Source organism: Arachis duranensis, chromosome 4 (genome assembly GCF_000817695.3).
Source record: "Arachis duranensis cultivar V14167 chromosome 4, aradu.V14167.gnm2.J7QH, whole genome shotgun sequence".
NCBI lineage: Eukaryota > Viridiplantae > Streptophyta > Magnoliopsida > Fabales > Fabaceae > Arachis > Arachis duranensis.
Genome location: NC_029775.3, coordinates 104,750,185 through 104,763,222, shown reverse-complemented (window position 1 = coordinate 104,763,222; position 13,038 = coordinate 104,750,185). Strand labels below are relative to the sequence as shown.

Below are 13,038 nucleotides of genomic sequence, written 5' to 3'. Positions count from 1 at the left end.
GAAGGATCTTGTTTAAAAGGTCTTGTTCTTTGGCTCAGGATGATATATGATTCAGATGTGCGATGGCAATTGATGACATATTATTGATAAGTCAATGTTAAAATTGAAGTACTTATTTATAATTAGATGATGATCATATGGTATTCCAATCAAATTTTTCCACCAGGTATCGTTTTGTCATTGGCTTGGTCTAGGTACAGTGGTACACTATTTCTCTCCTTTTAGCCTTGTTTCATCTTGAGAAGGGAAATATAAACTTATGCCCATTCTTACTTGCCTGTGCTTGAAGGGGTTTGGGCTTTGTCATTGACTGTTTCTTCGATACCCTGTGTGCTCATTGCCAGGATGCTTCTTTTGCCTAATCACAGAGGGTCCAAGTTCAAACTCCAATGATTATGGAGATCCCTTTCCTATATCAACTACCAAACTTGGAAAGTGAGATCAATGTTTACCGTTTTTTCCTTAATCTTTTATTGAAGTGGTTAAAAGCAAGCTCAAAAGGTTCACAACCATGCCCTACCATCAATGAAAGCAACTCATTGCTTATAAGAATTTATTCCTGACCAATAAATAAATAAAATAAAGGAAAAAGTCATTGGATGGTGTAAGTGTAAGTCACATTTAGTGTAAGTGGATTCCTCCTATGTATGAGTTAGGATTGAATAATATTGATATTAATTTAAACAAAATCAGCCTGTATATAAATGTTAGTAGGAGATATATATTTTATCAATTTAACTATTAATTTACAATAGAATATAGTGAAAATTATCTATGCCAGATTTTATTAAAATTGAATATCAATAAATATGTAGTCGAAGAATTTTTTATTATTTATGTATTTTGAGTTGATATATGACGTTGCGATCAATTTTGAATTGACAAAAATGTGTTATAGGTATAACAAAAACAATAATGCTCTACATCCATATAAAAAATGCATTCAAGTTATCCAAGCAATATTGGCCAGACGTGTTCTCTCCACTCGTTTGTCATACACGCGCTATATATAACGTGCTGCAACCTAAAGTTTTGCTCAACATAAACCTTTTTCTTTGCTCGTGTCTTCTTCTTCTTCTTCTTCTTCTTCTTCTTCTTCTTCTTCTTCTCTACTCGCGTTCTTCCTTATTGATCTGTATTGACTTTGTTGTTCTCCTCTGGTCAAGTTCACCTTCTCGTTTTCTTCTTTCAATCTGGTTACGTTGCATTTATCTTCTTGTTCTTCTTCATTTTCTTCTTCGATCTGCACTTCTGAATCGAAACAATGAATGACTCAACTTCAAATAAATCAGTTGAAGAGAGCAATTTGGATTATTCTTCTTAAACGAATAAAACTGACGAAGTTTGGATTATTCCATTTTGAATCGAATTGAATGGACAGAGGTGTATTGAATTGATAATCTATAAATTGTAGGCAGAGCTGTTTGAATTTTATTTTATATAATGAATTATGTTTCGTTCACTCAGTACTATACAATTGTTTCACCATGAGTACGCATTCGGTTCATTATGCAGAAAACTGTTCGAATTTGATTTTATATAATGGATTATGTTTCGTTCACTCAGTACTATACAATTGTTTCACCATGAGTATGTGTTTTGGTTCATTATGCAAAAAGCTTAGCGTTTTTTATATATCGTAACGGCCACTTCCATCGTCTAAAATAAAAAAAATGTTACAAGGAATTTCTTCGATACCAATATCTTTTTATCTTCGGTTTCGTTGATTTTCTTTGAATTCTTACCCTTCTTTGCAAAAAGATAAGAAGAAGTATCGGTTTTCGAAGATATCTCTTTTTTTTCCTGAGTTCTTGTCGTTTTTGAAATTCTTTCAACATCAAATTTGTGTTTTTCAATTTCACCGCTTTCTTTACTTTTTGAACGTTTCTTCGAATTTGATTTTATATAATGGATTATATGCATCTATATGACATTATTGGGTGTGCATATTATAATTGGTTTGCCTATGTGAATAATTCTGTTTAACTGCTAATTGCTATACTTGATGTATTTGCTCTTGATTGTGTTTGAACCTCATTGCTTATGTTTGTAACTGATTGTTTGGATTGTGGTGATTGGATGTTGATTTAGTTGTTTGGGCCTGAGGCCGTGGCTTGTTTGTTTGTGGTCTAGTTCTTTATAAAGTATTTGAATGGTTCAGCATAGACTTAATGAACCCATGCTTGGAGCAGGATGATCATTTATACGGCTTACGTAACTTGTTTTATGTTATGGTCTAGTAAGGTATGAAAAATTAAACTGGTTCAGCATAGACTTAATGAATCTATGCTTGGAACAGGTTGGTCATTCATACAGTCTAAGAAAAACTTTCAAGAGTTTTATGAAAAAAATATGGGTTTAGGATTTTAGATAATTAACTGACGCTTTTAAAGGTTTTGGATTTTGAATGTTAAATCGTTGGTTTTCAAGAGGGTTCATAAGGCAAATGAAAACAGTTTTCTTTTAAATATCTCTGAACGAAATTAAATATTTGCGCTTTATTCTCTACTTTAACAGCATTCTCGACCTCTACTGAGAACGTGTGGTTTGTTCTCACCCCCAAAATTTTCACCCTTTCAGTGACACAGATTTGAAGACGCAATATGAAGCTGCAAGCGATTAGTAGATTTTCTTTGTGATTTTAATTGCTTCATAGAGTCCCCTCGCTGTTGTCCTTTGAGATTTTATCTTACATAGAGGGGTTGGTATGGTACACTGTATTTGAGTTTCATTTAGTTTCTTTTGTATAAGAATTCTTGCTAATAGTATTTACGTGATTGTTATTATTACTTACAATGTTTATCCTTTGATACATGTTTTTAAAGAATAAAAACAAAATTTCCCGGTATTTTCTTAAAACTGAAACGCGATGTCGATATAAAAGCTCAGTAATTAAGTAGTTATTATTAGTAAAGGTTACGTAATATTCTTTCTGGTATAAATACCCTGACTTAAGCAAGGTATTTTGCTGGAAGGGATGTTACAACTAACACTGATGGAACGCCGAACGGTAAGCGACAACGAGGTGGTGGTTGTCTTCCGTCGGGAGCTCTCCTGCAATATATGATGACGCGGCAGTTCGGGCTAACTAGTGCAAGGACAAGGCGCGATGCGTAACAGTTGTGATGGAGGACACATGGCGGCGAAGGGGAGAGATGGCTGCATGCGAGGAAGGGTGACTGATGGTGACGCACCGGAGATACGACAACAGCGTGATGTGCAGGAGGAGATTGATGGGAGGATGAGCATGAGAGAGAAGACGGAAGGTGTGTATACGGAGTGCTTTGTAACTTAGGATTGTAGGACGCGTATATGAAAAGGGGGGCAAAAATAAATTTTTTGAATCTTAAATTTTGGATTAAAAGGGAGTTGGTTGAGTTGGCTTACCTTATTCTTGGTCCCCTGTATTTTCCTATCGTAAGTCATTAAATAGATTGGTGAGCTTTAGGTAAAAAATTATTTGGCAACAAACCAAAAAACCAATCGAATTGATGCAGTTTTTAATGGTTAATCGGTTTAAAATAATAACTCACAAAATAATGTTTTTCTAAACAAAATATATTTTATACATAAATATATTATTTCATTATATTCATTCAATCATGGTTGATCCTTAGTTGAACCTTTGAACGTCTACCTTTCACTACTAAACACTCGCTGATTACGTTAGAATCACTACAAAATTTGGTGATAATTTTATTACCATCGAATGAAAATAAACAGAAAAAATCTCATCGGTTAATAGTTATCATCAAAATTTGAAATTCGATGATAAGCATATTTAGGGGAACAAATATGGAAAACAGTTACCATTGAAAAAATCTGACGATAACTTTTAAATTTAATTTTAAAATAATTATCTGATAGTAATTTCTATGGCGAAATTCGACGGTAGTAAACACATTTCTGATAATATCTACTGATTCAATGACTGGTTCAGTTTTCAGAACCTTGTTAAAAATTAAAGTATTAAATGATGAAGAAATACTCAAATTATTGTATGCAAAAAAGATATTGTTATCCAATCAAAACTTGGCAACACTTAGTAAGTTCTTTGCAATTTCAAGTATTAGCAGAATATCTTTTAAGAGGAATTGAGCATTATTATGATTATTGGGTAAAATACAATGTCCATAAGATGAAATAGGGAGAGAAGAACCATTAGCAATAAAAAGTTGATCTGGACCAACATAAGTTGAAGCTGAAATCATATTTGATGAATCATATGTGAGATGATGGATGGCACCCGAATTTGGATACCAAGAAGATTTTGATGTGATAGAAGGTGTAGCCATATATGAACTTGGTTGATGAAAAGAGGAAGGTGGTGGTGGTGGTCTTGAAAAATGAGAAGAGGAATTTGTATTCTGAGATAGTGAAGAAGAAATGGCAGAACCATGAAAATTTTGATCAAACCTAAAATAGCATTGTAAAGCTTGAGGACCGAGTTTGCCACATAATTGACATGTTGGCCTAGAATTAAATTGCCATGAATTTCTTCCACCTCTACCAAACCTGTCTTTCTGGAATCCTCTTCTAGCATTACCTTCTCTTGTAGCAAATCTAGAATTATTGAATTATGATTGAACTAAATTGGCTAATGCAAGATTGTTAGTTGATTGTCTGAATCTTTCTAGCATATATTCATGAGATATGATGGCAGCTTCGATTTCACCCATTGTGTATAACACTATAACTCAGGTTTTGCTTGAATTGTAGTGATGCAATTAGAAAACTTCTTAGGAAAACCATCACAGATTGCAGAAATATGATCTTCAATGGAGATTTCATAGCCAACATCAAGAAGTGATTCTACAATATTCTTGATCTTGTCAATCATTCAATTGATGAAAGATTCAATTCCTTGATTCCTTTCAATTGATCTCTCAATTGCTTAATAGTAGATTTGGTAGAAGAAGCATTATTGGATTTTGTCCCAAATTTCAAAAGCAGAAGTACAATGCAGTAATTTATTCTTGATAGATGCAACAACCGAGGCCAAGAGCCAAGAACTCAGATTATAATCTTGTAACATCCATTTAGTATAGGTTGAAGAAACTGTACCAGCTAATTTTGCTTCATTGGTAGAAGAAGATGAAAACAAGGCTTGCTGCTGCCATGTAGTAAAATTCTTTCTCTGTGAGTTTGTCAGGTATGGGTCTGAGAAGAGCCTTAGAGTTGGTGGAAAAACTGGTGACTAGGGCTATGGATGTGCAACCTCAAGCTCAGATACCATGTAAGATAAGCTGATGAGGAATGAAACCAAGAACAAGAATTATAATGATTATGCAAGAATGCAAAATATGAAGTGAGATGTAAATTGGAATTGTATTAGCACTACTGAATTATTGGTATTCATTGTTTTAGTTTATTACATGAGATGGAGTACAATTTTATATATAGAGACTAACTACATACACTTAAAGGACAAGTTAGTTAACTCTCATTTCCTAACTTTGACTCATTCCTAACATTACTCTCTATAGCCGAGTCCCGAGTCGGCATTGCCGGCGTTGCCTGTGCTACGAGAGGGAAGGGGTTGTTAGCACAAAAGTGAAAATGGCAGAATCATAGAAGGGAGGGGACTAGGGGAGGGGAAGGGAAGTTGTGCTAGGGTTCTGTAACTTCCGTTTGTCTGAAGTGAAAAATGAAACCTTATGTCCTAATTTTCATATTTATATGATGCTGTGAATGACTAAAATGCCCTTGAAAAAAATCATTGTTGACCCGCCAGACTAGCCCGCGGGTTTGGCGGGCTTTTAAAATATGGTGAGTCCAAAATCTCACGATGGCCCGCCTTTTTTGGCAGTTTGGCCCAACGGGTTCAACCCGTTTTGTCATCCCTATCTAAAAGGAGCATGCATCTCAAATTGCATAGGGGTCCTGAGCTGTTGCCCATATCTAAGGATGAGGTATGTATAACAGTCTAATTACCCTAAGCCTTACCTCATGCCGGAAAGTAAAGGATAATTAAATGTCACGACAATTATAAGACTTATACAATAATATATATATATATAGAAATAAATAGTAATTCTAGCAGTCCGATGAAGAAATAAGCTCAAAAACAGAGTTACAAAAGCGCAAAATGTTCACACGAAGCTAAAAGCAATAAGGCACAAGATATATGTATATATATGAGTATAATAGTCATAAAGTACTAGTAGCAGCCTACGAAGTTTAAACCGACTAGTTACATACAAACATAACAGAGTTTTGAGTTAAAGCAGCTTATACAACTAATCTCTCATAGTCAAGCCTCTAAGGCAAAAAAGTAATAAAAGTACAAAAGATAGAGAGAACTATAACAAAATATCCAAAATAACTCCAAAATATGATAAAGATCCTTCGCTCTGTCACCATCACGTAACTCACTGAGATGGGTTACGACCTGCATATGAAAAATAACAATAGAATATGGTATGAAAACCGGAGATTCTCAGTATAGTAACAGTGCCCAGTAATATAAGATGTAAGATTCTGGGATGCCAAAGGCAATCCTAGAACTTCACATCAAGCATAAGATTCAAACTTAACACATAAATAAATCTAAAACCATAACTTTAAAACCATAATGAAACATGGTATTCTATCCTAAGAAATTTCTAAACTAATAGATACACTGCTGTCCCACAGCCTTCACTAGCCTAACCGCCATGCGATCCCATCGCCATCGCCTACCGATCCTCCTCAATCCCAGTAGAAAACACAAGTAATTCATTCAAGTAAAGCACAAGTAATTTTCAAGTATAGCAGGTAAATCAAGAAGCAATTAAGCATATTATACAATTAGACATATTGTGCAAGTAAACAGAGCAAGCAACCATATAGAAGATGCACATGATAAATGCCTGCCCTATTGGCTATGATATTACATTGTCAGTTCAACTGCCAACCCGACACATCTCCATGGAGATGTTGCCTTTCGGTCACGAATAAAATGGGTACCCTCAGGAATATCGTAACTGGTACACGGTCCAGGGATATAGTGCCCACGCACACTCTTGTGATTCCAAAAGGATGCGATCGAAATACTCTACCACAGATCTCACATCTCAACATAAGCGGGACTAACCACCGCCCATACGTCACCGCCGCAACCTCGACAGGCGGGATTAACCTACTGTCCCTTCCAGGCGCATAGCGTCTCAACAATAGCAGTATAAAACAATATCTCAATGGTTTTCAGAAATCATTTTCAGTAAGGCCATCATTCCACTCCGATGTCCTAGACTCGTCTCAAGCATCACCAAATTCACAACTCCACAATTTCATCATACCATCATCTTTACAGTACTCTACCACTTCACTCAACTAGTCTACCCTCAGTACTCCAGAATCCTAAGGTTTGGTCTTCTAAACTTTTTACCTGAAATTATCTAGTTAACTTACTTATGGTATTCTCTATGTTTCAAAGCCTAAAAACAAGTTAAGACACCCTAGATAAGCGTTACGGAAGTTTACAAGCTTGTCGGGAAGGTAAAATGGTTAAAAATAAGATTTTCATTGAAAAACAGGGCAGTGTGTGTACGCATAGAGTTGTGCGTACACACTCCTAGAAGAGTTTTCTCAAAGTGTGCGTACGCATAGAGGTGTGGATACGCACAGAAGGTAAAATTTTCCATTTTGTGTGCACACATAAATACGTGCGAACGCCCTCGACAGAAGGCACTTTTCAGTGTGTGCGTACGCACGATGTTGTGTGTACGCACAACTTGCAATTTTCGCAAGGTGTGTGCGCGCAACAGAGTGTGGTAGCGCTCCCAACGGTAGGCATATCCCTGTGTGCGCGTGCGCACAAGGGTGTGCATATGCACATTTTCAAAATTTTACAAGGTGTGTGTGCGCACAAAGGTGTGCGTACGCACAAGTGAAAACATGGCCCCTGTTCAGAGCACGCACATAACAGTGTGCGTGGACACACATACCAGAAATCACAAATTCTACAACATCACAGAATTTCAGATTTTTGACACCAACTTCCAACGATCATATCTTTTTTCACAAAATTCCGATTTTTACGAAATCTATACCGTTTTAAAGCTCTTTGAATTATCTTTAATTTGATATCAAATTCAACCGATATCAAAAGTTGTAGCTCAAGATATGATTTGCCAAAATTGGTCTAAAATCTGTTTTTACCAAAAACTTTAAAAACTCAATTTCACCAAATCTCTCAATTCAAAACCAATTGCTCTACATCCAACCAGCCCTCATTTATCTAATATTCATATATATTCCAATTCATTTCACAACCTACAATTCACATTTTCATCATTTTCACATCTAATTATCATTAACTCTATAAATCTTTCAAACAATATGCAAAAACATCCACATCAATAATTTCTCATACATAAATTCATCACTTACCACCCATCACTATCATAATAGTCATCCACCACCAATCATAGCTCAACATCAATAATTCATCATCATATAATATTAACTTAAAATCAACACCATTTAAAAACAACAACCTCATTTCAATAATTATCAACAATCAATCCAATTCCATCCTAAGGTCCACTAACGTAAGTGTCCAGAAATATTACATATTACATAGAGAAAATTGAAATCATACCTTGGACAATTTCCAATATGTGAAAAACATCAAATTTGAGTCCAAACAAGCTTTCAACCAAAATCAAGCCACCAATTCCAATCCAAATGCTTCCAAATATCCAAGGTAACTCCAAGAAGCACCAATGCTCAAACTAACATCATATATTTCATAAAATCAAAACCTAGTACTCACAATATACCAATACTACAAGGGTTCTTAAGAATTAGGGGTGGTAATATGTACCCTACCTGTGGATACTCAACCCGACCCCACCCGATCGGGTAGGGTTGCCAACCCGATCAGCAGCGGGTAGGGTAAGGTGCGGGTAGGGATCTCGTGCGGGTTGGGTAGGGTGCGGGTTGAGCCTTAACCCTACCCGACCAACCTGCACTCTATATATGTTTATGTTATATACTTATATAAAAATATATTTTAAGTGGATGTTGAATTAAAAATCTCTCACTAAATGCAAAAGATCCTTAACCACTAAAAGAAAATCATTAATTGATAATTTATTTTTTTACACAAAAATCAGTTCTATTCTATATTATCATCAAGTTATATATAATGTTGTATATTTTTTGTAACCTGTGTGTAGGGTCAGGTACCCACGGGTTAAGAGCGGGTAGGGTTAGGGTTGGGATATTCTCAACCCGCAGGTAGGGTAGGGTTGAGTTTATATAAAAATCTCAACCCGCGGGTAGGGTTAGGGTTGGATCCAAACCCTACCCGACCCTACCTATTGCCACCCCTATTAAGAATTCTTACCATATCCACAGAAATTCGGGGTGACCTAACAATTCCTTACTAATGGTTAGCACCTAAACAATCAAAACACAAAATTTCACTCAAAACCAAAACCTAAAATTTGAATTTCACAAGGGCAGAAAAACTGGGCAGATATTTTTTAGATTCTTACCACTTTGGTTAGATGAAACTAACGGGTTCGGCGAGAGTTTCGCGTAGCCACAAACGACTTGTCAATCGGAGCTCCATAGCTCAAGTTATAAGCGAAACAAGATGAATGTGAATAGTAAAACCCTCTCCTCTCTTCTCTCAACTCAGCACTTCTCCCTCTCTTGCAAGTGTTTAATGAGCTGAAAAGGATGTATTTGAATGTTTATATATGTTGGGCTCGGATCCAACTTGGGCTCTTAAAATAAATTTTTATATATACTTATAATTAGATTTTATTATTAATGTAAAGTAATTTTTTATCTTTTTATTTTTTTCCGTAGTTATTTTATTTCACATGTTAATTATTATTATTAGTCCAAAGGAACTAATTAAATATTGGAATTGATGCATGCAGAGACGTGTGGTGAAGACAAAAAGTGTGGAATTCATTTAGAGAAATATTAATGGTAATATTGTAATATAATTATAATAAAAATATTTTTCTAAAATAAACTTATTTAAAAAATTATAAATTGGTTATTAATAACAGCTGCCATTATTATATAATTATCATGTTATTATNATTATTATTATTATTATTATTATTATAATTAAAATGATTAAAAATATTTTTGATTGATAATTGATAAGTAGTTTAATAATGTATTAAATATTAATTTTATATAACTATAATAAAGACATTTAACTAAATTAGTATAATTATGCATTATTACTTAAATGCTAATCATAATATAAGTATAATAATGATATTTTTAGAAAATAAACTTAGAAGAGAAAATAGTGCATTCATTTTGGCGGAAAAATGGATTCATGAGGAATTGACATATCACTTCTATTAGTTAGGAAAAAACTCAATTTTAGTATATTAACTAGATAAGTAGATAGATAGATATAAGTATAACAAGAATCAAGAGAAAGTGAATGGCAATAGATAAGGTTAGCAAAAGTTAATTTAGCCCCAACTCATAGGATAAACATCCTGTTATTATTGCTACTACTAAAATAAAAATAAAAATTGTAGCTAATAATCTTAATTTGCTAATAAATCCAACCGTCATAATTTTATTCTAAATAAAAAGTTGTGAGAAAATTTTTTTAATTTTGCATCTGATATATAACGTATTCTTTTAATTTTCGTGTGAGCATTCTCCGTGCGATCCCAGTACGATTCCCATGCATCGCACAGATCATTCATGTCAACACGATTTGTCTAACATAGTCTTCGTTATTAGAAGTTTAGAACTTAGTTTCATGCTACATTCATTGATTAATTTTTATTTTAAGTATAACTGTGTCTGACTATTTAAAGCTAACCAAAATGGAAAAGGGTCTGATATTTTAAATATATGGTCTGCTTAAATTTGTTTATGATTCTTCTTTTGGTGAATTCATCTATTTACAAGCAATGATAATCCTTCTTTCTTTCTTTCTTTCTTTCTTTCTTTTGATTTACAAGCAAGAATTATTATATATATTAATTAATACTTGTGTATGTGCATGCAGACTGACCTTTTAGAAAATAAACTTAGAAGAGAAAATAGTGCATTTATTTTTGCGAGAAAATGGATTCATGAGGAATCAACATCTCACTTCTATTAGTTGGGAAAAAATCCAATTTTAGTATATTAAGTAGATAGATAGATATAAGTGTAACATGAATCAAGAGAAAGTGAATGGCAATAGATAAGGTTAGTACAAGTTAATTTAGCCCCAACTCATAGGATAAACATCCTATTGTTATTGCTACTACTAAAATAAAAATAAAAATTGTAGCTAATAATCTTAATGTGCTAATGAATCCAACCGTCATAATTTTGTTTTAAATAAAATGTTGTGAGAAAATTTTGTTAATTTTGCATCTGATATATAACGTATTTTTTTTTAATTTTCGTGTGAGCATTCTCCGTGCGATCCCAGTACGATTCCCATGCATCGCACTGATCATTCATGTCAACACGGTTTGTCTAACATAGTCTTCATTATTAGAAGTTTAGAACTTAGTTTCATGCTACATTCATTGATTAATTTTTATTTTAAGTATAACTGTGTCTGACTATTTGAAGCTAAGGTAACATTTTTCCTCGAACAAAACTTCTACCACACCAAAATGGAAAAGGGTCTGATATTTTAAATATATGGTCTGCTTAAATTTGTTTATGATTCTTCTTTTGGTGAATTCATCTATTTACAAGTAATGATAATCTGTCTTTCTTTCTTTCTTTCTTTCTTTTAATTTCAAGCGAAAGACAATTTTATTTTACATTTTACCTGCATAATAAAAATGAGTTTAGATTTAACTATTAGAATCTTGTAGTCAATAAAGATTTCAGTTATGTCAGTATTAAAAATAAAATAAAACCTACCTATAACAAAGAAATCACAGCATGATATCAGATATGAAATGGATTTTATTTATCACATCAAAATTACAGTGTATATAATGAACTAAAAATTTCAACTGAACTTAAGCTTTTGTCAGAGTAAAATTTATCCTTGCAACTTAAGAATTATGTTGTTGTTGCAGGCGGGGTGATATCAATGGACTATTTCCTGAGAAAATTCTTCCTAGACATGTACAAAAGAAAGCGCATGCACCAGACTACTGCAAATATGACAACCAAGTGCTGATACTCTTCACATCATCGCTCTATTTATCAGCACTAGTAATGACATTCTTTGCTTCCTACTTGACAAGAAAGAAAGGCAGAAAGGCAAGTATCATTGTGGGAGCCCTTAGCTTCTTGGCTGGAGCAATACTCAATATAGTTGCACAGAACAATGCAATGCTCATCATTGGCAGGGTCCTTCTTGGAGGAGGCATTGGCTTTGGCAACCAAGTTGTACCCTTGTATCTTTCTGAAATGGCTTCGGCAAGGAATCGAGGTGCAATCAACCAACTCTTTCAGTTCACAACCTGTTTTGGAATCTTGGTTGCAAACCTTATCAACTATCTTACTAACGAAATACATCCCCATGGATGGCAAATCTCGCTGGGCTTAGCGGCTATTCCGACACTTCTGATGCTTGTTGGAGGTATTTTCTGTGCCGAGACATCTAACAGTCTTGTGGAACAAGGAAGGTTCGACGAGGCAAGAAAAGTATTGGAGAAAGTAAGAGGGACTAAGAATGTTGATGCCGAATATCAATATCTTGTTGAAGCCAGTGAAGAAGCACAAGCTGTCACTAGCCCCTTTAGGACACACCTGAAGAGGAAGTACAAACCCCAACTTGTGATAGGAGCCTTGGGGATTCCGGCATTCCAGCAGCTAACTAGCACTAACTCCATCCTCTTTTTTGCTCCTGTCATTTGCCAGAGTATTGGGTTTGGTTCTAATGCGTTACTGTTTTAAATGGAAAAGGGTAAGATGTTTTAAATATAAGGTCAACTTAAATTTGTTTATGATTCTTCTTTTGGTGAATTCATCTATTTACAAGCAATGATAATCCTTCTTTCTTTCTTTCTTTCTTTCTTTCTTTTGATTTACAAGCAAGAATTATTATATATATTAATTAATACTTGTGTATGTGCATGCAGACCGACCTTTTAGAAAATA

General features: G+C 34.2%; 1 protein-coding gene and 1 pseudogene across 1 annotated transcript in view; both read left to right on the top strand.

Moving 5' to 3' along the window:
* LOC107485517 (uncharacterized) overlaps positions 1–13,038 on the top strand; it is an 82,625-nt gene that overhangs the window by 23,380 nt on the left and 46,207 nt on the right. The gene's annotated exons all lie outside the window — the stretch shown is intronic.
* LOC107485454 (sugar transport protein 14-like) lies at positions 3,110–12,834 on the top strand (annotated as a pseudogene).